Source organism: Vulpes vulpes, chromosome 12, assembly GCF_048418805.1.
Source record: "Vulpes vulpes isolate BD-2025 chromosome 12, VulVul3, whole genome shotgun sequence".
Lineage (NCBI taxonomy): Eukaryota > Metazoa > Chordata > Mammalia > Carnivora > Canidae > Vulpes > Vulpes vulpes.
Genome location: NC_132791.1, coordinates 75,202,076 through 75,229,675, shown reverse-complemented (window position 1 = coordinate 75,229,675; position 27,600 = coordinate 75,202,076). Strand labels below are relative to the sequence as shown.

Genomic DNA, 27,600 nt, shown 5'->3' with positions numbered 1-27,600 from the left:
CGAGAGGAAGCTTGTTTGCCGGGTGGATGGACAAGCCTTCGGTTGCCAGCCTACGGACTACATGGACCCACAGGGCAGGTGTTCATCTTTGCTCCCTTGAGTCCCGTTCGCGATGGGAATCAGCGGCTGCGCTTGTTCCCCACGAACGAGGGAATTTTTTCTCATAATTTTGGTCATAAAGTTCTTTGGACCTTGCCCTCTGTGCGGGTTGCTACTAGAGATTGGGTGGTTGAGTGAAGGCCCCTCTTCCTTTCTCACTCCTCGCTCTCTTCGACGTGACTCCGTAATGCGGGAGCTGACAGGCGCGCGATCCTCAGTTCGGTCCAGCTGTGCCCAGCGGCAGGATCTGTATTTGCAGATGAGCTTTATTTCGGCGTTTTGCCATTCTTAATCTGTTTTTACTCATTTCTATCTTCCTCTTCTCTTTGAATGGCTAGTGCATAGAGTATCTCATGCTCAAGGGCTTTTGAATATCCAGAGATATATCTGCTGCTGTTTGTGCGTTAGTGTACAATACACTGGTTTTAAAAATTAACATTTTAAATATTCATATACAATTTTCACAGTATATTTAAAAACTAAATTCAAAGATTAGATTTTCCTCACACACTGAAATATTTATAAAAATTCAGGCCTAATATGTTAAATTATTTCATATCTGAACGTTGGAAACACCTTAGTTTTGTATTATTGTTAGGAAATGATGTAGTATTGTTACGTTCGGGTACACCAGTGGTTCCTGATTTTAGTGTGTATTCGCATCACCTCCATGTCTTACCAGAACACAAATGGCTGGGTGGCCACACCCAGAGTTCCTGACTCATCTATCTGTGGTGGACCCAAGAATTTGTATTTTTAGCAGATCTCAGGTGATGCTGATGCTGGTGGTCCAAAGGCTGCAAGGCATTCGAGAACCAATGTCTTACACTAAAGCCTGTTTCTAAAGTGTGAAAACCTGGGTTTAAATTTGAATCTTCAGCGTCTTTCTTACATGTTTTAATCCACAGGATACAGGTTTACTGATCTGAACCACGAAGTGAGCTTTTCTTCTCCAGCCAGGCTGAGATTTACACACACCTTGTGGACAATTCCAAGCGGGAACTTGAGCTTGAATGCACCTTGCAGGATGACTCTATTCCAGTCCTTTACCCAATTGGACTGGCTCCTGCTTACAATTCTGTTTTGTATCACACGTCATAGCATTTCCCAGTGCTTTGCGGTAGCCATCTATGGTTCTATTTTTCCTGATGCCAGCCTTTCCAAAAGGGTTTTGATCTGAATGACTTATATTCATGGTCATTGCTAGGATAAAAGCCAGATATGCTCCTGCCTGTTCTGACTGGGCCTGAACAGAGTCAAATGAATCTAAAGACTTTAGTGATATCGATTTACAAACACCTTCTTTTTGACATTCAAGACCTATAAAATTAATATAACTCTCACACACCACAGTATAACAAAATACATTTTAGGGGAAAGTTGGTGTGTATTTTTAAAGAAAGGTATTTTTACATCATATAGCCCCAGTGTCTATGGGGATGTAGCTCAGTGGTAGAGCGCATGCTTTGCATGTATGAGGTCCCGGGTTCGATCCCCGGCATCTCCAGTTTCTTGCTGTCATCTTAAACCAGACATACTTGGTCTTTAGCATTTTTGATATTTCTGAGCAATTCAAACAACTAAATCAGATTTCATTCTAGTTGGAAAGTCAGATATGCTGCTGAAAAAATACACTTTGCTTGCACTGCCAAGAGGACTCAGACTTATGCTCTATTCCTCTTTTGGAGGAGGGTTAAGAGAGATTAGGCAGGGACAATGGACTGGTTTGTTCCCACTCCTGCAATTTTTGTTTTTCAACAATTCTTTGACCCTTGTAACAAATGCTTCTACCTTACTGAGCCATTAAAAATATTTTATTTCTCATGCTTTCTATTTTAGAAGAGATCATATTTGAAGTCAACTGCTGAATAGAAAATGCACCACTGGTTAAATGGGTAAAAGCATAACTAGTTTCTAATTGGTTGGCTGCAGGAAGCTAAGAATGTGACTAGGAGAAATTGTATGCAAAGAACAGTCTTCAGGTGCAAGAGAGAAAAGAGAGGTTAGAAATCTCTGCAGAGAGGGAAAGATTTTATTAGCTTCTGCTTGTTTTTTTTTATAAATTAGAAAAAACTACTGTTATCAATTGTCATCAGGGACATTGGTTAAGAAACAGTGTTCTCTACAAACATAGGCTGAAAAAGTTTGTTCTTGGAAGTCATATCAGTAAGAACAGAGTACCCCAGTTATCTGAGTAACTTGGCCAAGTGACAGTGGCTTTGACAAAAACACTGCTATGACTCTGACGTAGAAACTCGGACTCCATCTCCAACCAGTTTCCAGAGTTTCAGTAAGGATTTTCAGGAACATCTTTTAACATTTATTGTAACTGCAGTTTTAAGAAAACAGGATGTGAGTCCAATTATCAAGCCTCCTGATGCCGCCACTTTACTCACAGCCCTGCTTTGCTGTGATTCTATAAAAACACTGCTTCAATTAAATTAAATCAAATTAAATTAAAAAGTTAAACTTCACCCCCACCCATCCCCCCAAAATCCTTTAATAACTGTGTCTCTTGCTTTGTTTGGTCAAAGCCTGTACTTCTATTTGCATTTTCTCCCTTACCTGAGCAAGGATTAAGTTCATCTTTTACATGTTAAGATTGAGCAATTCTAATTTTTTAAACATTTTTTAAAATATAGAAGCTAAAAATAGATATTGTGAAGTAAAGTAATAGAAACTGGTCTTTCAATAAAATTAAAGTTAAAGTTCTTGAACTTCTGTAGGGAGAGCCTACTTAAGACACCAAAAAAAAAAAATAGTACATAAATAAAAATAATGATTCATTTGCTTGGATCAAATGCATCTCCAGAAAAACCTTAGTCCTCTCCTGGGTTTCTCCTCTATTCTTACAACACTCACAACACTTCTGACACCTAGTATGGGTGGGGTTTTCCCATATTAAGCAATTCTGTGACGCCAGCTGGTGTCCTACAATTTAACACAAGTCTGATACTAACTAGAGATAGTGTTAGATGCTGCAGGTTAAGGGCTCAGTCCCGTGAGACTGTCTCCTACTTCAGATACCAGTTGCAAAAAATAGGTCCCCAGGTCACCCACAGCTTGACTACAAATCACAGGTTTCCAGGACTTCATCCCCCTTGGATTTGTTTTTTTTTTTTCTATTTTATTTATTTTATTTTTATTTTTCCCCCTTGGATTTGATTATTTGTTACAATAGCTCACAGAACTCAGGGCAACACTTACTTACATTTACCAATTTATTTAAGGATATGAAAAAGAACAAAGATGAACAGCCAGGTGAAGAGATAAGTAGGGCGAGCAAGGTCTGGGAGAATCCAGAACACAGGAGCTTCTGTCCCCGTAGAGTTGGGGTGTTCAACCTCCTGACTAGATGTGTTCACCAGTCTGGAAACTCCCCCTAGTCCCATATTTTGAGGATTTTATGGAGGCCTCCTCATGTAGGTATGATAAATTATCAACTCAATTCCAGCCCCTCTGTCCTGCCTGGAGAATGGGAGGTGGAAGAGGAGGAAAATGTCAAGCTTCTAATCTAAGCTTAGTCTTCCAGATGATGAGAAGACTCCCATCCAGGAGCTCCCATCCCAGAGCCATCCAGAATCACCTCATTAGAACAAAAGATGCTCCTAGTGCCCTTATCATTTAAAAATTTATAAGGGGGGCAGTGCCTGGGTGGCTCAATCAGTTAAGCATTCGAGTCTTGATTTCAGCTCAGATCATGATCTCAGGGTCTTGGAATTAAGCCCTGCATCAGGCTCTGTGCTGGCACTTTCTCTCTCTCTCTCTCTCTCTCTCTCTCTCTCAAATTAACAAATCTTTGGGGGAAAAAAGATTTTATAAAGGCTTTAGAAATTCCATGCCAGGAATAAGGATGAGATTCAAATATATATTTCTTATTATGAATCACAATATAACAGAAACTCCAAGTGATGTTTCACTCAGTCATTGAAGCTTTCTTAACTTGTGCACTGAAACATAATTCTACCTTTCCAGTTTGCTAATATGCTAATAATATTTTATTGGAATTATTGGAAGTTTTAGCTCAGATCTCTATTGAAAGTTTCTAAGGAAAGAAGGAAGGAAAGAAGGAAAGAAGGAAAGAAGGAAAGTACATAAGTTAGTAAGATAGTGAGTCAATGAACAAATAAAAAAAAACTTGTTTGAAGAAAATTCCACAAGTGCTTAATCCTTGTGATGGGCTGAATTTTGTCTGTCCAAAATTCAAGTGTTGAAGTCCTAATCTCCAGGACCTCAGAATGTGACTGTCCTTAGAGGTAGGCTCTTTAGAGATGTAATTAAGTTAAAGTTAGCTCATTAGGGTGGTTCTTAATCCAACATAACTGGTGTCCTTGTAAGAAGAAGATATTCCCACACAGACATCTTAAGGGAAGACCATATAGACACTGGAAGAGGCTGGCTATCCACAAGCCACGGAAACAAGCCCAAGAGAATGACCCAGCTAGTACCTGACTGCAGACTACCATCCTCAAGAACTGTGGTGAAAAAAGTAAATTTCTGTTGTTTAAACCATCCCATCTAAGGGACTTTGTTATGACAGCCCAAGAAAATGAACACAATTCTAAATGCCATCCCGGAAGCAATTTTTAAAAATAACACCTATGATTGTTACTCTCTTTACATCCCAGGGGTAAAAGAAGAGTTAACATTCGTTGGCTAGGTATTGGCACTCATCATCAATTCCCACTTTCTTCTGGCTGGCATTCTGTACTGGAGGGCTTGGAAACTACAAATATATTTCCCAGAGCCCCTTTTACCTGAGGATCTTGATACAAATTATATTAATACAATTAACAGGCACACTTCTCTGGGCTTTACAAATCAAGATATTGTCCTGCTGGTGTTGCCAATTTCCGGCTGGCAAGCAAGACTGAGGACTTGTGCTTCTATGTAGAACCAGGAGAGAGAATAGTGGCAGATGCAGTGGCCATAGTCCATGTTCCAATGTCCAGTCACAGCTTCATGATTTGGGAAGAGTTCTAGAGAAAGAATTTTTCCTAACCTTATCCTTGTGTTTCCCACATTACAGATACAGTGGCATGTTACGAGCCTCAACAATGTTATTACTAGCTTTCCTTGTAAATTAGTTCTATAGATATATCTTTTTTTTAATTAGGGGAAAATACAAACACAGTCCTATAGATATTTTCTGGAGTCTTGAAGGTCTAGTCTAAAGTCTGTTTCTCAATCACTTCTGCTGATTTTGAACTAACTCAATTTCCCATTTCTAAATCCTTCCTGCTTAACACATATAGAGTGTTCCTGTTTCCTACACTGAACTCTGAATTGTGCTTCAGATTAAGAAATATCAAAATAAATGATGATAGTAATGGGTTATAATCTATTGAATACAATAACAACTTATAAGTGAGTCCATACAAATAAATAAATCAATGAAGAAGAAAGAGATCTTCTTCTTATAATAAGAAGTCAAATTATAAATGTAGAAAGAATGATAAATTTAGAAAATTACCCTTTGGAAATCATTACATAAATAATTGATTTAGGCAAGGATCATCAATGAGTGATAAATTAAATACGTGAAACTTGAGAACAGGATATTTACATAGTCTTAAATTTTCTTCTCATGAGATACTAATTACAAAAAAATAGAGTTATGGAGAAACCTAGCAGACATCATCATAAGCAAGTGATCAAAATTAACATCACCAGTATAACAGGACAACTGATATTATATGTCTACTGATATGATGCACTGAAAAAGACACAATATCAGTTGTCTTGTGTTCCTACCCAAATTACATAGCCAGAATTAATTGTGAGGACACAGCGGACTAACCCAAATTATGGAACATTTTACAAAATAACTGGTCTGTACTCTTCAAAAATGCCAATGTCATAAAAGAAAAAGAAATCCTACAGATTGAAGGAGATTAAAGAGAACGACAACTGAATTCAGCACATTATCAAAGATTTTCTTTTGCTAAAAAGGCATTATGGGGGGAAGGAGACTAACATCACCAAGATGGCAGAGTAAGAAGCCCTGGACCTTCTCTCTCCCTCCACAATTGCACTATTCAGCAGTAATTCATTGACAAATTCTCTTTCTGAGAAATCAGAAACTAATGGAAAGTCTCCTGCACCCCAGAAAACTGTAAAATCAGACTCACTGAAGCTGGTAAGGAGATTCAGAATATTCTCTCCCCAGAGACCCTGCCCCAGTTTACTGAACTTCCAGCTTCACACAAGGGGGGGGAAGAGATTGATTCATGTATTCAGAACCCCAACTTTTCCAATGGGGCTCTCCACAAAGAGATGGTCTCTGTCTTGCCAGTCTTGGAGCTGTGACATGTCTGGCACAGTTTATCCATCTGGGAGAGAACTGAGGCAGCAGCTTGGGCTGGTAGATGTCATTGACCCTTCCTCCTGTTCAGCAAGAGTGCTAGCAGAGAGAAAAAAATCCCAGCTTTCAGGTTCTCCTCAGGAGGAAAAGAGTGATTCATGTGCACAGAGACCCAACTTTTCTGGGCTTCCCAAATAGCTAGCATCGTTCTCACCAGTCCTATTACTCTGATGGGTCTACTACAGTCTAGTCACCCAGAGGAGAATGGATGCAGAAGCTTGGGCTGGTAGAAGCACTGACACCCCACCTACCCCCAGCACAGAGCAAGCAAACAAGAACCAAACTGCCCTGGGGAAGAGAAGAGTTGACAGAGGTGCCCATAATCTCTGGCTGAGCTGATTAGTGAGGGTCTTCTCCTATATTAGGCCATAAAGATGGAGAGAGCTTAATGCTTTGTCTAATGTGCAAATACCAATGCAGAGAGTCAAGGAAAATGGAGAACCAAATAAAGATGTTCCAAACAAAGGAACAAGGTAAATCTCTAGTAACTGACACTAATTAAATGAAACTATGTTATTTACCTGTCACATAATTAAAAAATAACTTTAATAATGATGCTTATTGAGGTCAAGAGAACAATGCATGAACAAAGTGAGCATTTTAACAAAGATATAGAAAATGTTAGAAAGTACCAAATGGTAATCATAGGCTTGAAGAACACAATAATCTGACTGAAAATTCACTAGAAGGGCTCAACAGCAGCTGGATTGAGCCAAAGAAAGGATAAGATAACTTGAAAACAGGTCTCTGCAAATCAGAGATGCGAAAAGAATGAAAAGAGTGAAGAAAGCTTACAAAAATTTTAGTACACCATCAAGTAGAACAATACAGACATTATGGGAACACAAGAAGGAGGAGAGAGAAAGGAACAGAAAATTTATTCAAACAAATAATGGCTGAAAACTTCCAAATCTGGATAAAGAAAGGGACATACAGATCCAAGAAGCCTAAAGACACAAAGTAAGAGAAACATAAAGAAATCTACATCTAGACACATTATAATTAAGCTGTCCAAAGACTGGGATGCTTGGGTGGCTGAGTGGTTGAGCATCTGCCTTTGGCTCAGGGCAAGGTCCTGGGATCCAGGATGGAGTCCCGCTTCAAGCTCCTTGCAGGGAGCCTGCTTCTCCCTCTGCCTGTTTCTCTGCCTCTCTCTGTGTGTCTTTCATGAATAAATAAATAAAATATTTTTTAAAAATTGTTCAAAAACAAAAAATGTTGGAAGCAAAAAGAGAAGAATGCCCCCAGGGACTCAACATATTTTTCAATAGAAACCTTGCAGAAGGGAAGGGAGTGGGGTGATATATTCAAAGTGCTGAAAGAAAAATACTACCAACAAAAACTACTATACCTAGCAAAACTCCTTCAAAAATGAAGAAATAAAGATTTTCTGAGATAAACAAAAACTGAAGAACTTCATCACCATTAGATCCACCTTAAAGAAATGCTAAAGAAGCTCTTCAAGTTAAAATGAAAGGACACTAAATAGTAACATGACAACATAAGAAAACTAAGAAACTCAGCGAAAGGAGTCCGAGATGATGGAGGAGTAGGAAACTTTAGCTTTGTCTGGTCCCAGGAATTCAGCTAGATAGCTATTAAACCATTCTGAGCACCTGTGACTTCCACCAAGGATCTAAGAAAAGAATAGCTGCAACTCTACAAAAAGAAAATAGACCACTTTCTGCAAGAATGACAAGACAGAAAAATTCACCTCAAAAAAGAGAACAAGAGGCAGTACTGACATATCAATATGGATATAAGTAAGATGTCCTAATTAGAGTTCAGAATAATCATTATAAAGATACTAGCTGGGGCAGCCTGGGTGTCTCTGTGGTTTAGAGCCACCTTCGGCCCAGGGCGTGATCCTGGGGACCTGGAATCGAGTCCCATGTCAGGCTACCTGCATGGAGCCTGCTTCTCCCTCTGCCTGTGTCTCTGCCTCTGTGTGTGTGTGTGTGTCTCATGAATAAATAAATAAAATCTTTAAAAAAAAGAACCAGAAAAGACCCTGAATAGCTAAAGGGTTGTTGAAAAAGTAAACCAAAGCTGGTGGCATCACAATTCTGAACGTCAAGCTATATTACAAAGCTGTAATCATTAAGACATCATGGTACTGGCACAAAAACAGACACACAGACCAAAGGAACAGCATAGAGAACCTAGAATGGACCCTCGACTCTATGGTCAACTAATTTTCAACAAAGTAGGAAAGAATATCCAATGGAAAAAATATAGTCTCTTCAACAAATGGTTCTGGAAAAATTGGACAGTCACATGCAGAAGAATGAAACTGAACCATTTCCTTACACCATATGTAAAAAAAAAAAAAAATAGACTCAAATTGGATGAAGACCTAAATGTGAGACAGGAATCAAGATTTTGATAAATCCTAAAGGAGAAGACAGGCAACAACCTCTGTGACCCTGGCCACAGCAACTTCTTGCTAGACATCTGCAAAGGCAAGGGAAACAAAGGCAAAAATGAACTATTAGGACTTCATCAACATAAAAAGCTTTGCACAGGAAAGGAAATAGTCAACAAAACTAAAAGACAACTGACAGAATGGGAGAGGATATTGGCAAGTGTCTTATCAGGTAAAGGATTAGTATCCAAAATCTATAAAGAACTCATCAAACTCAATACCCAAAGAGTGAATAATCCAATCAAGAAATGGACAGACAGCATGAACAGATATTTCTCCAAAGAAGACATGCAAATGGCCAGCAGACATATGGGGGGGAAAATGCTCCACAGCACTTGGCATCAGGGAAATACATACCCAAAACACAATAAGATACTACTTCACACCGGTCCAGAGTAGTCAAAATTAGCGTCAGGAAATGACATATGTTGGTGAGGATATGGAGAAAGGGAACCCTCTTACACTTTTGGTGGGAATGCAAGCTGGTGCAGCCACTCTGGAAAACAGTATGGAGGTTCCTCAAGAAGTTGAAAATAGAGCTAACCTACAATCCAGCAATTGTACCATTAGGGATTTACCCCAAAGATACAAATGCAGTGATGTGAAGGGACAACTGCACCCCAATATAGCAACAATGTCCACAATAGCCAAACTATGGAAAGAGCCCAGATGTCCATTGATAGATGAATGGATAAAGATGTGGTCTATATATACAATGGAACACTACTTTGCCATAAAAAAAAAAAAAAAAAGAAATCTTTCCATTTGCAGTGAGATGGATGGAACTAAAGGGTATTATGCTAAGTGAAATAAGTCAATCAGAGAACAATTATCATATGATCTTATTCATATGTGGAATTTAAGAAACAAAACAGAGGATCATAGGGGATAGGAGAGAAAAATAAAATAAGATGAAATCAGAGAGGAAGACAAACCATAAGAAACTCTTAATCATAGAAAACAAACTGAGGGTTGCTGGGATGGGGGGGATGGGTAACAAAGTGATGTGCATTAATGAGGACATGTTATGTAATGAGAACTGGGTGTTATATAAGACTGATGAATCACTGAACTCTCCGTCTGAAACTAACAATACACTATATGTTAATTAATTGAATTTAAATTTTTACAAATGAAAGGAAAAAGTATGAAACTCACAGGTAAAAGCAAATATATAGGCAAATACAGAATATATGACTGTAATGATGGTAAACAAATCACTTTTAATTCTACCATAACAATTAAAAGAAACAGTTATCAGAAATAACTATAACTAAAAATATATTTAAAAGATACACAATATGAATAGATGTAAACTGTAACAATAATGACATAAAGTGTGTGGGAGAAGCTTCTAGCTTCCTCATTTGGAAAAGTATGCAACTTTTGACTTCTGGATCATAAGTTCCAGCCCCACATTCCGTATAGAGATTACTTAAAAATAAAAAATATTTTTAAAAAGTGTGGGATAAGCTATTGTGAACTTTTTTGTCTGGAATTGAATGAAAGTTGTTATTAGCTTAAAATACACTGTTATAAGTATAATATATTTTATGTAAGCCCCAAGATAACCATATACACACATACACAAAAGAAAAAGAGAAAGGAATAAAAGCATATCAATTTTAAAAATTAATAGAACATAAAGGAAGACAGCAAAAGAGAATAAGAGACAAAATGATTACAAGATTAATAGGAAATAATTAACAAAATGGCAATAATAAAGCCTTCTCTATCAGTAATTAATTTCCATGTAAATGATTTAAACCCCCCAAACAAAAAACATACAATGACTCAATGGCTAAAAACAAGACCCAACTGGGGTGCCCAGTGACTCGGTCAGTTAAGCATCCAACTTTTGATTTCAGCTCAGGTAATGATCTCTCTCTCCCTTCCCCTCTCCTCACTCTCTTCCTCTCTCTTAAAAAAAGGAGGGGCATCTGGGTGGCTCAGTGATTGAGCATCTGCCTTTAGCTCAGGTCATGATCCTAGGGTTCTGGGATTGAGTCTTGCATCAGGCTCTCTGCAGGCAGCCTGCCTCTCCCTCTGCCTATGTCTCTGCCTCTCTCTGTGTGTCTCTCATGAATAAATAATTAAAATCTTTAAAAATAAATAAATAAATACCCAACTATATGTTGTCTACAAGAAACTTATTTTGGATTTTTAACAACTTTATTTTTTTTATTTATGATAGGCACACAGTGAGAGAGAGAGAGGCAGAGACATAGGCAGAGGGAGAAGCAGGCTCCATGCACCGGGAGCCCGACATGGGACTCGATCCGGGTCTCCAGGATGCGCCCTGGGCAAAGGCAGGCGCTAAACGCTGCGCCACCCAGGGATCCCTTATTTTGGATTTAAAGACACATATAGGCTTCAAGTGAAGGAATGGAAAAAGATACTCCATGCAAATGGTAACCAAAAGAAAGCGGGGATGGCAATTCTTATATCAGAATAAGTATTATATTTAATATAATATTATACATAGAGAGAAGCTTTGTTTTTTTTTTTTATTTGAGAGAGAGAGAAAATGAGCAGGGGAGAGGGACAAAGGAGAGGGAGAAGCAGACTCCCCGCTGAGCAGGGAGCCTGATGGAGGACTCAATCCCAGGGCCCTGAGAGCATGACCTGGGCTGAAGGTAGATAGATGGTCAACCAACTGAGCCACCTAGGCACCCATGAGAAAGAGAAACTTTAAGTCAAAAATGTTATAAGAGACAAAGAAGGACATTTTATAATGAATAAAGGATCAATCCACAAGGATGATATAACCATTATAAATATACATGCACCCAACATCAGAGTATCTAAATATATAAGCAAACATTGGCAGAACTGAAGACATAAATAGATAGCAATACAATAGTAGTTTGAGACTTCAATACCTCACTTTCAATAATGGACAGAACATCCAGAAAGTATATCAATCAAAGCATAACCATAAGGAAACAAATCTTGAGTAATACTACAGACCTAATGGACCTAAAAGACATATACAAAATACTTCACTCAACAGCATCAGAATGCATTCTTCTCAAAGTACACATAGATTTTTCTCCAGGATAGATCATATATTAAGTCACAGAAACAGTCCTAATAAATTTAAGAAGGTTGAATTCATGCCAAGTACCTTTTCTTGCTATCATGGAATGGAATTAGAAATCAAATGCAGAAGGAAAACTGGAAAATTCACAAATATGTAGAAATAAAACAACACATTACTGAACAACCATTGAATTAAAGAAAATATCAAAAAGGAAATTAGAAAAAAAATCTTGAGAAACAAAACAAAAACACAAATACCCAAACTTATGGGATGCAGCTAAAGTGGTACCAAGACAGAAATTCATGGTAATAAATGCTTACATTAAAAAAGAAGAAAGATTTAAAATAAACAATTTAACTCTACAACCCAAGGAACAAGAAAAAGAAAAACAAAATAAGCCCAAAGTTAGCAGAAGAAAGGAAATAGTGAGAAATCAAGCAGAAATAAATGAAATAGAGAACTAGGAAAACAATAGAAAAAATCAATAAAACTAAGAGTTGATTTTGAAAAGATAAACATTGATGAACACTAGCTAAACTAATAAATAAAAAAGGAGAGAAGACTCAAACAAAATCAGAAATGAAAGAAGAGATGCTACAACTGGTGCCAGAGAGACAAAGAGGATCATCAGAGCTGACTATGAAAAATTAATATCACCAAATTGGACAACCTAGAAGTGGATAAATTCTTAGACATTTACAACCTGCCAAGACTAAATCATGAAAAAAAATACAAAGTAGAATAGACCTATAATTATAATGGAGATTGAGTCAAGAATCTCCCAACAAAGTAAAGCCCAGGACCAGATGGCTTCACAGGTGAATCCTATCATTTAAAATAAACTTAATGGAAATTCTTCTCAAATTCTTCTAAAAGCTAGAGTAGAAACACTTCCAAACTCATTTATGAGGTCAGGATTTCCCCAATATCAAAACCAGACAAAAACATCACAAGAAAAGAATTATAGGCCAATATCCCTGATGAATACAAATGGAAAAATTTTTAACAAAATCTAGCAAACTGAATTCCACAATACATTAAAAGGATTATATATCATGACTAAATGGAATTCATTCCTGAGATGCAAGGATGGTTCAACATTCGTAAATCAATGTGATAAGCAACATTAATAAAATTAAGAATAAAAACCATATGATCATCTCAAAAGACACAGAAAAAGTACTTGACAAAATTCAACACCTTTTGGTGGTAAAAGCTCCCAACAAACTAGGAATAGAAGAAAAGCACCTCAGTATAATAAAGGCCATACATGAAAAGCCCACAGCTAATATCATATTCAACAGTGAAAATTTGAAACCTTTTCTTCTAAGAGCAGGAACAAAACAAGGATGCCCACTTCCATTCAACATAGCACTAGAAGTTCTAGCCAGAGCAATTAGGCAAGAAAAAGAAATAAGAGGCATCCCCAAGAAAGGAGAGAAAATGAGTGAGAAATATCAGAGAGGGTGACAGAACATGAGAGACACCTAACTGTGGGAAATGAACAAGGGGCAGTGGAAAGAGGGGTGGGTAGGGGGTTGGGGTGACTGGGTGACTGGCACTGAGAGGGGCACTTGACAGGATGAGCACTGGGTAATATGCTATATGTTGGCAAGTTGAACTCCAATAAAATTTTTAAATAATAGTAATAAAAAAAAAAACACTGAGTTACAAAAAAAAAAAAAAAAGGCATCCCCCAAAAGTAAATAATAATGCATCCAGAAAGTAAGAAAAAAGAAGTCCATGTTGGCAAACAACATGATCCTATATATAGAAAGCCCTAAAGGCCTCATTAAAACAGTGTTAAAATTAATGTATAAATTCAGTATAATTGCAGAATACAAAATTAACAAATACAAATAAAAATGTTAGTTTTGTTTCTATACACTAACAATGAGCTATCTGAAAAGGAAATTAAAACAATCCCATTTATCACCAAAAAGAGTAAAATATCTAGGAATGGACTTAACTAAGGAAGTGGAAGGAAGGCTTGGTTTTTACATTTTTTATGTATTTATTTGACAGAGAGAAAGAAAGCACAAGCAGGAGGAATGGCAGGAAGAGGGAGAGAGAGAAGTAGGCTCCGTACTGAGAGCCCTACATGGGGCTTGATCCCAGAACCCCATCATGACCTGAGCCAAAGGCAGATTCTTAACCTACTGAGCCACCCAGCACCCCAGAAGGAAGACTTGTATACAGAAAACTATAAAGCACTGATGATAGATATTAAACAAGACCCATATAGAAAGATGTCCTATGTTCATGGATTGGCAGATTTAACCTTGTTAAAAAGTCCATACTATCCAAAGCAATCTAAAGATCAATGCAATCTCTATCAAAATCCCAGTAGTATTTTTTACAGAAATAGAAAAATTATAAAATTCATATCAAACCACAAAAGACCACTTATAGTCAAATCAATCTTGAGAACAAAGCCAGAGGCATCACACTTCCTGATTTCAAAATATATTACAAAGCCACAATAATTAAAACACTATGATACTGGCATAAAGCCAGACATATAGGGTTCCCTGGGTGTCTCAGCAGTTTAGCACCTGCCCTCAGCCCAGGGCATGATCCTGGAGTCCCTGGATGAATCCTGCATCGGGCTCCCTGCATGGAGCCTGCTTCTTTCTCTGCCTGTGTCTCTCATGAATAAATAAAACCTTTAAAAGAAAAAAACAGACAGACATATAAAACAATGGAACAGAATAGTGAGCCCAGAAATGAATCCATGCATATATGGTACTGATCTTTCACAAGGGTGCTGAGAATACCAGTGAAGAAAGGATACATAGTGCTGGGTAAACTGATTATTCATCAGAAAATTAGTTTCTTACCTTACATAGCACACAAATCAACTCGAAATGAATTAAAGATTTACATGTAAGACCTGCAACTGTAAAAATCCTAGATACAAACAGTACAAAAGTTTCATGACATTGGTCTGAGCAATGATTTTATGAATATGACACCAAAAGCACAGGCAACAACAACAAAAATAAGCAAGTGGGACTACATCAAACTAAAAGGCTTTCTCTGTATAGCAGAAAGAGAAAAATGAGTGGAAACAATCTCTTGGTATATTGAAAAAGCAACTTCTACAATGGGAGAAAATATTTGCAAACCATGTATCTAACAAAGGATTAATCTCCATACTATATAAAGAAGTCCCACAACTTAATAACTTAAGAAAAAAACTGATCACCTGATTTAAAAATGGGCTAAGGACTTGAATAGAAATTTCTCTGATGAAAACATACAAATAGTAAACAGGTATACAAAAAGGCTCAACATCACTAATAATGAGGTAAATGCAATTTAGAACCACAATGAGATATTTTCATTCATATCTGTCAGGATGGCTGCTATCAAAAAAATGAAGACAACAAGTACTGGTGAGGATGTGGAGAAATTGCAAGTCTAACACACTGTTGGCTGGAATGCAAAATGGTGCATCTGCTATAGGAAACAGAATACAGCTTCCTTAAAAAATTAAAAATAGGACTAGCATATAATACCACAATCCCATTTCTGGGTATTTATCTAAAGTAACTGAAATCTGGATCTGAAAGAGATACTTGCATTCATTTGATCATCACTGCAAAACTATCCAGGATAGCTAATATGTGAAAAATACTTAAACATCCATTGACAGATCAATAGATAAAGAAATTGTGATATGGGCAGACACTGGAATACTATTCTCTTTAAAAAGAAGGAAATTTTATGATATGTAAAAACATGGATGAACTTTGATAAATAATACTAAGTGAAATATGTTAGTCACAAAAAGACAAATACTGCATGATTCCACTTACATGAGGTATTTAATAGAGTCAAATTCATAGAATCAGAGTGTAATGCTGGTTGAGGGGAGGGGAAAATGGGGAGTCACTAACCAAGGAGCTTAAAGTTTCAGTCAAACAAGTCAAATCTAAAGATCTGTAAAACATTGTACCTACAGTCAACAATAATCTATGGTACACTTAAAAATTGGTTAAGATAGGGGTGCCTGGCTGGTTCAGTTGGTAGAGCATGTGACTCTTAATCTTGGAGTGGTGAATTTCAACCCCATGTTGGCCATAGGGTTACTTAATAAAAAAGAAAGATTGGTTAAGAGAAGAGATCTCATGTCAAATGTTTTTACCAAAATGAAACAAGAAAGTTTCTAAAAAGGACATTATAAAGACAATTAACAGTCTGAATAAGATCTGTATATTGGATAATGGTATTATATCAATGTTAATTCTGATTTTTATAATTATTCTGTGGTTATGCAAATGAATATTATTATTAGGAAACATACACTGAAGTGTTTACAGATAAAGGATCATTATGGTTTACAACTTCCTCTCAAATGATCCATGAAAAATTATATATATATAATATAGCATTATATATATAATAGGATAAACTAAATGAGATAAATTGCTTATATTTAGGAAGTGTGGATGATGGATAAGTAGGAATTCTTTGTTCTATTCTTGTAACTTTTCTGTAAAAATAAAATTACCTTAGAAGTAACAGTTAAAAGAATGAAACATGAGCAAGGATAGCCAAGTCACGTAACAAAGGCCCATATTTGGTTAACGGCAGATTTTAGGACATGTTTACACATTCGTTATCCCAAACTCCATGCTCCTTTTCTTCTGTGTGTGGTCAGCAACTTAAATGCCAGCCTTTTCTCTGCCCTTATATGAACACAGATTTTATTTTTTACAATAACAATTTGAGCCATTGAGTAAATACTGCTTTCCCCAGAGAGCAGAGAGCATCTCTGGATTGAATTCACTTTTTAATTTATGCCCAATGCAGAATTTTAGGGGTTCTTTGTTAAGTTTGTACTATGAAGAAACTGATTCAGCTTTTGGCTGAATTTGAGGAGACTGCAAAATTCCATTAAGGCACCTTGGATACAACTTCTTGGAGCTCAAAACAAAACAAAAAACAAAAAACCTTGGAAGACTTGACCTCCAAATTCTCTTATATCAATTGTTAGGAATATCCAATAAGAGACAGAATGGAGAATTTAAATTTCCAAAGAGAACTCCTCATTAGCACAAATAATGCTCACAAACACATCAGTGAGTTCACCCATTAAATAAAGAAAGAAGATAAGATCGCTCCTTACTGATCTATAATTAAGCAAAGGGAATGGATGTGTTTACTTTTTTTACTGACAAAATTTAATCTAAAAATATCCTGAAAAGGAGTCATTTGCAAGTAATAGTTCCTGGGAGTTATAGAAACAGGCTTTCTCAATTTGGGGACTTTTCTCCCTAGAACCTGATGCCAATTCCCTTTGATTATTTTTTTTACATTTATGCTTTCTGCACCTCTGGTTATGTTGCTTAATTTTTTTTTATTTTACATCTATTTTCCAAAAAGAAAACAATAAATAACTTAGGAAAAAACTTGAAATTTCACATTTTTTCTCTTAGTCATTTTTCAGAATGTGTTCATGTTAACTACCACATCCACCATGGTTGCTCTTAGTATAAAATTGAAACACCCCAACATGGCAGATAAAACCCTGTCATGGTTCATCCCTATACTTTTCCAGCCTCATTTCTCATCCTGCTTGTGTGCATTCTTTCCGCTCTAGCCATGCTGGCTTTCCTTTGGTCCTATGCACTTTTGCCTAGTTTCCTCTGCCTGGAGGTCTCTCTGCTCTACTTCTCTTTTCTACATAATTCTTCCTTTTCTTTTCTTTTCTTTTTTTTTCTTTTCTTTTCTTTTCTTTCTTTTCTTTTCTTAATTTTCCTTTTCTTTTGCAACTCAAGTCTCTGCTTCTCTGACTTCGATTAAATGAAATCTCTTGCATATGTTCTCCTAAATCTTAGTCATTATTTTTGTCGCATTTATCATAGCTATGACATTTTCTTTCACTTTGTGATCCTGTAATTGATTTCTGCCTCTGCCTCCCACCTCACCCCCTAAGCTCTTATCTCCTTTCAGGTGGAGACCAGAAACATTCAGCTTACTTTTCCATATGTTGGAGGAGTAGGAATACAATACATGATTCTTCAAATAATTGAGGAAATGATTGAATGAGCTGCCAGCCAAAAGAGATGAAGGTTTATCTACTTCTTGAGACCAGCTCTAAGAGGTGTTTGTGCATGCAGAAAACCTTCCAGAACTCATTTCAGTGATCTCAGATCCAGAAATAAAACTTCTTGAAATTGGCATTCTGACCTAGAGTCATGACAATTCTGACCAGATGTCTGCCTGAGGGCCTAATTTAAGTCAATTTAGGAGAGAGATTAAGAGTCATAAAAAAATAACATCAAAAGTAAATATTTCCCTGTAATTTTTTATGTTTGCTAAACACCAATTTTGATTTAATATATTGTTTTATGGAAGTCAAGGATTTTTTTTAGTGGTTCATGGACATTCAAGAACTTAGGAAGTCAGCAACATCTTGAAAGAATATACAAACCGTGTCCATATGTCTGTTGGCTTTTTTTGTTTTTGATGGTGGTCATAGACAAGTTTTCTCAGATAATCTAATGAGTTCATGTGCCATACACATTTAAAAACTATTATTCTAAACCATACTGAATACTGTTTGATTTTTTTAAAAAGATTTTATTTATTTATTTGAGAGAGTGAGAGAGCATGAGGGGGTGTGGGGCAGAAGGAGAGGGATATGCAGACTTCCTGCTGGAGCAGGGAACCTGAGATGCAGAGCTGGACCCCAAGACCCTGAGATAATGACCGGAGGGGAAGGCAGCCCCCAACCCACTGAGGGACCCAGGCACCCCCTTGTTTGATTTTATAAATACAATTATTTGAAATACAAGATCATGGCTTAGAAGCATATTAGGCTAAGACCCTAGCTTGATTATTTATGTACTAACTCTAATTTGGGCAAGTTACTTTGCTTCTCTCTGATTCTGTTTTCTCATCCACAAAATGTGTCTAATAATGCTTACTTTTATGAGTACTCTTAGAGATTTAAAGTTATGTGCAAAAATACAAAAGTGCAACATTGTAAGTGTTCAATAAACTGCAACCATTTTTCATCTATGTATGTTTTAAGTAAGATGGCTGGAGTTTGAAAACCTAGCAGAATATATTTTTAAATAGCTTGAATTAAAATTTTTCAAATTTTATTTTAGAAACTCTGTGGTTGATCTTGAACACCCCAGTAGTTAAATGCACAGCAGAACCACATGATAAATCACCAGTAGAGGTGCAGAGAGTCATTGAGAACGCAGGTGTAAGGAGAGAAGAGCTCCCAAGCAGTAGATGTGATACTGAGATTATAGCAGATTTCAGACTAAAAAGTTTGAATAAATTGCCAAAAAAAAAAAAAAATCCAAAACAACCCCTAAAACCCGAGCAGGCCCCGCTGGGATTCAAACCCAGAATCTCCTGTCTACGAGACAGGTGCTTTAGCCAACTAAGCCACGGAGCAAGTTACGTCATAGATAGAGGTGCTTTTCTGATCAAACTGTACCCAGTTAGGCGAAAAGCTGCGCTGCTGATGAGTGACTGCTGCAAGCCTTTCTGGAACAGGTGGCCTGGCAGGAAGGGCAGACTCGCGCCGGCGGCCGGGGCTCCCGGGCTCAGACTCCCACCAGTTCGGCAGCACGCATGCGCGCTCTCCGACTCTCTGGGAAAATCCCCGGGGCCACCAAGGAACCCAAGACCGAGCTGCCAAGCCGACGGTTGTGCGCGGGCAGGGGCTCCTCCAAGCGAGGCCCCGACAGTTTTTATATCCCACTGTATTGCAGGAATCGAGAATCATCCGCTGAGTGGGCATTCTCATTGTGAGTGACAGCATCCTCCAGCAGAAGCAGTCAGAACTTCGCCTTTGGCTGCTGGAGGACCGCACACCTGTACCCTGAAAACCAAGGCAAACCCACACCACCCAGAGTCCTAACACCTTCCAGCCCCGCCTGGGGAAGGAGCAGCAGCAACAGGGGGCGGGTTGCTCAGGGGTCACCCACCCCAGTGGTCCAGCCCCGAGCGCCGGCAGCGCCGGGCCCCAGCGCCCCCAGCGCCCCAGCGCCCCGCAGGCCGACAGCGCACTTGTTACCCGCGCGGACAGCACCGCTCTGTGCCGCCACCCTGCATACGCCTGGCTCTCCGCTCTTCGTGTTGCTGTTTGCGGAGGCTGCTCTTTTGTATTTTTCTCATGGATCCTCAACTTGTAGGAGCTAAATACACATCAACCTGTTGTGGAGTCACTGAAGTCAGCATTAGGATTACCCTGTACTGAAATAACAAATGTTGGAGAGGACGTGGAGAAAGGGGAACCCTCTTGCACTGTTGGTGGGAATCGGAACTGGTGCAGCCACTCTGGAAAACTGTGTGGAGGTTCCTCAAAGAGTTAAAAATAGACCTGCCCTACAACCCAGCAATTGCACTACTGGGGATTTACCCCAAAGATACAGATGCAGTGAAAAACTGAGACACCTGCACCCCAATGTTTATAGTAGCAATGTCCACAATAGCCAAACTGTAGAAGGAGCCTCAGTGTCCATCGAAAGATGAATGGATAAAGAAGATGTGGTCTATGTATACAGTGGAATATTACTCACCCATTAGAAATGACGAATACCCATTTGCTTCGACGTGGATGGAACTGGAGGGTATTATGAGTGAAGTAAGTCAATAGGAGAAGGACAATCATTATATGGTCTCACTCATATGGGGAATATAAAAAATAGTGAAAGAAATTATAGGGGAAAGGAGAGAAAATGAGTGGGAAAAATTAGGGCGACAAAACATGAGAGACTCCGAACTCTGGGAAATGAACAAGGGGTAGCGGAAGGGGAGGTGGGTGGGGAGAATGGAGTGACTGGGTGATGGGCACTGAGGGGGGCACTTGACAGGATAAGCACTGGGTGTTATACTATATGGTAGCAAATCGAACTCCAATTTAAAAATATTTTTTTCCTTGAAATGAAAAGAATAAGGTGTATTTTTTTCACAGAATGACCTAGGTTCGCCTCTAAAGTTTCTCTAGCCACAAGACTTTGTAGAAACTATGAAATGGAGTCAAACTCAGTGTAGGCTCAGAGAAGTTTCATTGTTGCTAAGTAAACGGAGTCTTTGGCCTTTGCTTCAATGTTAAGGAATAAAGAGCAACAAATAAAATATTCCCCAGATGTCAGCTCTCTGCTCATATCTATGTTCTTAGAAAATAACACCTTTTCTTTCTATCTGTGCTCCTCTTAATACTCTGTATGCAGAAAAACTGCAGAAAATAAAGTCTGGCTTCATCTAATTAAAATAGTCATCTCTTGAAATATTGTTAAAAACATTATTGTTTAAAGACATTTCTGGGCTCAGGGAATTCTAACCATTTCTCTCTTTCCCCATTCTTCCCTATGTCCTCCGCACGCTTTATTCAAAAAATAAAATAATTTTGCTTGAACTGTGCCTAAAATGTTTATGGGTTGAGCTCAAGGAGAGTCTGTGTGGTTTGCAACAGAGGAATCCTGAAAACAATCTTTGACGGAACTGATCATGGTCTGGTGACCTGAGGTGAAGACAGAAGACAAGACGGGGATGAAAGATTAATTACGACTCAAGACTGTTACTGTTGCCTCATAGAGCTCTTGTTATTTGACAGCGGCCAGCCTTGGCTGTGGGCACCATGGCACACGGAAAACGTGAGAACACGCAAGGGAAAGTATGTAGACCACTCAGTTGGTAGATGCTATGGATACTAATTTTAATTTAGTTCAAAGTATTCCAGCATCTTTAAGGCTCCATCTGAGTCACACTGCTGCCGGCCTGTATAAATACCGGCGAGAGCTAGTGCGCGGGGACCGGCGGGACAGTAGGACTGATCCTGCAGCTAACAGGTGTTAGCTCCAGGACCCATACGTTCATAGGCCCACTCCAAGGCCTGTACCTTAATTTTGTGCGGTTTTTCTTAAGGAGTTAGGCAGCACAAGCAAAACGTTAGAGCCTGACATGAAGGATGATAGTCATCATTGCCTAAGCGGTGCTCCTGCACCTGCACTGAATTTGGGGCATTGCGGGAGGCTCCTCCGCGGTCTCCGGGCCTCTGGCGCGGCCAGGCGCCTGCCTGGGGGAACAACCATTTCCTGCATTCCCCGCTCTTGTCCCTGTGACCAGGTATCCCACCTGCAGAGGCAGAGACTGAGGCCCAAGGGCCGAGACTTCGCGCTCCCAGAGAGAGCAGGTCTCTAAGCGAGAACACCAAGAAGAGGTCCTCACCCGCAGGCTCCGGGTCCAAGTGCGGCGGATTCTGCGCGCGGGATCGCAGCTAGCCGGGGCGGAGGCAAAGTGGAGAGTGTGCGGCTGGCCGGCCGGCTCCAGACGCGCGGCCTAGCTCCCGGGTGGGACCTCGGGGCGGAGGGTCAGGTGGCCGGCGGAGGGCCCCCAGCGTGGGCAGCCGCGAGTCCGCAGAAGAAACCCTCCTCCCGCGGAATCTCGACCTGGGAGACCTCAGACCAAGCCAAGATACGAGTTCGTCCCCAGACCTTTCTAGCTCAGGGTTGACATGCGTAAATGTCAACAGTGCTTTTTTCCTGGAGCCGGGAGTGACCAGCCCGCTCTGGATCAGCTGCGTGGAAGCACCTGCCTGCGCTGCCCGCGCCAGGTCGATGCAGCGCTCACCGCGGTAGGGTTACGTGTACAGTCCAGCAGACTGCAGGGGCTCAGGAGCAAGATCATTCATTTCCTGAACCAGGCTGGAACCGGAAGCAAGAAAAGCTGGAGATGCTGGGGATCGAACCCAGGACCTCATGCATGCTAAGCATGCGCTCTACCACTGAGCTACATCCCCGCCACGCGTGACGTGACTTTCCTAAACTATCTTCATGAAATTGAGCAAATTTATCCCCTTTAACGTTTTAGACTAATCTATTTTGTTCTTTTGTAAAAGAGAACTCGAATTTTCACCTCGTTCCTCTGTAGAAATCCGCCGCCACGAAATTCTGACTAACTCGTAAATCGCCGACATCCAGGACGCGAGGAGAGAACGCTGGGGCGGGAAATCTCAGTAAGAAACACTCCCACACCCGCCTTCTCTGAGTGCTTTTCTCTTTTCTCAAAGGCCTGTGCGTCAAAGGAAAGATACTCCGAAGAAAGAAAAAAACGCTTTCCCAACGACTGTCTTTATGCAACACCCCAAAATGCTCCCCCCCAAATTCTCCTCCGCATTTCTGCACCCTATTCCGGGCTCCAGAAACCGCTATGCACCTTTCCTTAGAAAACAAGGAGCGGGTGGAGGGAATTCTGTTGTAAAAATAACCTTCCGCTGTAAACACTTGGGAGGGCTAAAGGGTGGAGCTGATGGATGTTTGGATGCGTCCTTCTGACCCTCATTTAATCCAAAGAATGCAAATCCGACCTAGAGAATACAAATCCTCAAATCCCGCTCTGATTCTTTGGAACAAAGGGCGGGGCCTTGCTAAGAGAACCTGCAGTAGAGATGGTGAGCCCAGACAGTTTGTACAAATCATGAGTTCTCTAGAATACTTATGGCCTATGCCTTTCTTTTTGCCAGTGACTGTTTTAATGGAAGGGACGTGACCCTCTGGTGCATAGACATACTAGCCAGTCTGCCTAAAGACTTCAGATTTTTGTCAGGATACAAAGAGAAACAGGAGAAGACAACGACAGGTCTTCATTCAGCCTTCCAACTCGATGTTCAGGGAATATGGTTTCTGATAATAGTCTGGTATCTTGAGAGAAACAGATAAAATTATTTTTTAGTAAATAATTATTTACCAAAGAGAATTTTTTTTAAGGCTTGTTGTGAATATTCCTTGTATATTGCTGAGTAAAACTCTAAAATTTGCTGGGTTAAGAAAATAAATGTTTATTATCTCACAGATTGTGTGGGTCACGGACTCCAGAGTGGCTTAGCTGGGGTTCTGGCCCCAGGTGTCCTGTGAGGTGGAACTCAGGTGTGTACAGGACATATGTCCCTCTGAGGTGTCACTAGGTCTGGAAGATCTGCTTTCAAGATGTTGGTAGGAGGCCTCCGCCCCTCCTCATCTCTGTCTCCACCACTGTTTTAAGTGGGAGGGAACTGCCCCAGGGTGTGTAACCAGGAGATAAGGATCTTAGAGCGCTTTCTTGGAGATTAGCTAAAACTCTGTCATCCTTAATCATACCTCAGTGCTTACCACAGTACCTGGCATAAGTAAATATTTGAATCATTTTTTAGAAGTGAATGATTGAATGGATATGGAGATAGATGCTTGTATAAATGAATAAACAGTATGTTCAGTGGCCACTTAGGAGATTTTAAATGGGAGAAATTAGGAAATTTGCTTTCAACCCTCTCAATTCTAGTAGAAGAAATGGAAAATTTGTAAAAATGTATAAATTACCAAAACTACCTAAGAAGTTTGAGAAAATCTGATTCAATATACAGCCATTTTAAAAATTGAATGAAGAATTCAAGGAGAATTTCCATAAAATATAATTTCCAGTCTGAGACAATTTTATTGGCATGTTGTATGAAATCTTAAAGGAAATGATAACTTCTGTGTTATACAGAATATTCCAGAAAACAGAAAAGCTTTATAAGCTAGCTATTTGAGGAGACAAGTATAATATTGTTACTAAAAGCCAATGGAGAAGGCTTAAGAAAGAAAAATTATGACAATTTCACTAATGAACACAGAAGCAAAAACATAAATAAAAAACTAGAACAGACTTCCAGTTTCCAATTCTATATATAAGGAATTTGGAAGTTATCACTACATCCTAATGACAAGTAAAAGGCAAAACAGACGGAAAAATCAGCAACTCTTTTGGATCTGTAAGAGAGGTGAGGACACGCAGCAAACTGCTGCCCTCAAGGTTGAAAAGACAGGTAAATAAAGGGAGTAAGCCCACTCTTGACTTTTATTCTACATATACTGGAAGTCCTAGCTAGTACAATTAAGCAAGAAAAAAATAAAAGGCATACAAAATGGAAAAGAAGTAAAACTATCACTGCTTGCAGGTGACATGATACTACAGATATAGAAAACCTTACAGACCCCACCGAAAACTGAAGACTAAAGTCTTCAGCTGGGGTCATAATCCCAGGGTCCTGAGATCCTAGCTCCACATGGGTTCCTGGCTCAGTGAAGAATCTGCTTCTTCCTTTCCCTCTTCCTCTGTCTCTCCCCCTTGCTTGTACTCTCTCTCTCTGTGTCAAATAAATGAGTAAGATCTTTAAAAAAACAAAAATCAGTTGTGTTGCTGTATGCTAATAATGAACTCTCTGAGAGAAATTAAGAAAACAATCCCATTTTAAAGAAAAAAATTAAGAAAATCTCATTTTAAAGTGGTATATATACAAAATGGAATATTATTAACCATAAAAAAATGAAATCTTGCCATTTGCAATGACATGGATGGAGTTAGAGAGTTTATGCTAAATGAAATTAAGTCAGTCAGAGAAAGATGAATACCATACGATCTCACCCATCTCTTGCCACGGACCTAGGTTAGTCAGAGGCAACATGAAGAAAGACTCGGAGTCTCACTGAATTTTAATCTGGGGGGCAGGGGAACTGAGACTCGGACTTGGAATCAAATCGGACTTGGACTCAACTCTGAGGCTTTGTCTACTCCAGTTTTTATTAGGAGAGCTAATGTGTTGGCTATAGGAATGATTAACTTAGGGAAGCAGAGAAAAACATGTTTGCTCCAAAAGGTAAGAGAATAGGCTATTGACTCAAGGAGCAGGGAGCAGAAGAGCTGTATTTGGAGAACAATGTGGTCAAGAATCAGTGTGCGGAATCAGGACGTCCTGTATCCCCAGTGTGCTGAGGACTATGAGATGCAGTTCTCAGGTAGGCTCCTCAACTGATTCCCCACAATCTGTGGAATTTAAGGAGCAAAGCAAATGAGCAAAAGAGGGAAAAAAGAGAGAGAGAGAGAGAGCAAGCCATAAAACAGACTCTTAACTATAGAGAACACACTGATGGTTACCAAAGGGGAGATGGTAGGAGGATGAGTTAATAGATGATGGGGATTAAGGAGGGCACTTGTGATGAGCAATGGGTGTTATATATATAATGTTGAATCACTATATATTGTACACCTGAAACTAATATGACACTGTATGTTAACTAACTGGAATTTAAATAAAAACTTCTAAAAGATAAAAATATATTTAAAAGTGAAAGAAAGAAACAATCCCACTTATAGTTGCATCAAAAAAAAAAAAAAAAAAAAACACCTAGGAAGACATTTAACCAAGGAAGTGAAGATCTATACACCAAAAACTATAATACATTGATGAAAGAAATTGAAGAAGACTTTAAGAAAATGGAAAGATATAGGGCACCTGGGTGGCTCAGTTAAGCATCTACCTGGGAACCTGCTTCTCCCTCTCCCTCTGCCCTTACCACCACTCATGTGCGTTCTCTCTCCCTCTCCCTCTCTCTCTCTCTCTCTCCAGCTTGCTCTCTCTCAAATGAATAAATAAAAATCTTTTAAAAAAATGGAAAGATATATTCATGTTTGTGGATTGGAAGAATTAATATTTTAAAAATGTACCCATACTACCAAGCAATTTACAGATTCAGTGCAATTCCTATCAAAATTCCAATGGCATTTTTTATAGTAATAGAAAAACAAATCCTAAAATTTGTATAGAACCACAAAAACAACTGAAGAGCCAAAACAATCCCGAGAAAGAAAAACAAAGCTGGAAGCTTCACACATCCTGATTTTAAACTATATTACAAGGCTATAGCAGTCAAAACAGTATGGTATTGGGATGCCTGAGTGGCTGAGTCGTTGGGCGGCTGCCTTTGGCTCAGGGCATGATCCCTGAGTCCTGGAATCTAGTCCCCATTTGGGCTTCCCAGGAGAGCCTGCTTCTCCCTCTGTCTATGTCCCTGCCTCTCTTTGTGGTGTCTTTCATGAATAAATACATAAAATCTTTAAAAAACCAAAACAGTATGGTATTGGCATAACAACAGACACATAGATCAATGGAACAAAATAGAGAGCTCAGAAATAAACCCACGTTTAGATGGCCAATTAATCTGTGACAGAGGAGCCAAGAATATACAGTGGGGGAAAGACAGGGTCTTCAATAAATGCTGCTGGGGAAACTGGACAACACATGCAGAATAATGAAACTGGACCCCTATCGTATATTGCACACAAAAATTAACTCAAATTGGGTTAATCATTTGAATGCAAGACCTGAAACCATAAAGCTCCTAGAAGAAAACATAGAGGGTAAGCTCCTTGACATTGGTCTTGGCAATGATTTTTTGGATTTGACAGCAAAAAAGGAGCAATAAAAACAAAAATAAATAAGCAGGACTACATCAAGCTGAAAAGCTTCTGCACAGCAAAAAAAAAAATCATTAACATGGGCAAGCCGGTTGGCTCAGCGGTTTAGCGCAGCCTTTGGCCCAGGGCGTGCCCAGGGCATATCCTGGAGACCGAGATCTAGTCCCACATCGGGCTCCCTGCATGGAGCCTGCTTCTCCTTCTGCCTGTGTCTCTTCCTCTCTGTCTCTGTCTCTGTCTCTGTCTCTGTCTGTGTCTCTCATGAATAAATTTTAAAAATCTTTAAAAAATAAAAAAAGAAAAATAAATAAATAAAAATAAAAATAAAATAAAAAAAGAAAAAAAGAAAATCATTAACACAATGAAAAGCCAATCTACTAAAATGGGAAAACATATTTGCAAATCATATATCTGGTTAGTTAA

At 39.1% G+C, this 27,600-nt stretch overlaps 2 non-coding genes across 2 annotated transcripts; one reads left to right on the top strand and one right to left on the bottom strand.

Annotated features, from left to right (window-relative positions):
- The first annotated feature begins 1,534 nt into the window (after positions 1-1,534).
- Positions 1,535-1,606, top strand: TRNAA-UGC (transfer RNA alanine (anticodon UGC)). Its single transcript has one exon. It is a non-coding gene; the product is annotated as a tRNA-Ala (tRNA).
- Positions 1,607-22,633: 21,027 nt separating this feature from the next.
- Positions 22,634-22,705, bottom strand: TRNAA-AGC (transfer RNA alanine (anticodon AGC)). The gene has a single exon. It is a non-coding gene; the product is annotated as a tRNA-Ala (tRNA).
- Positions 22,706-27,600: the final 4,895 nt, after the last annotated feature.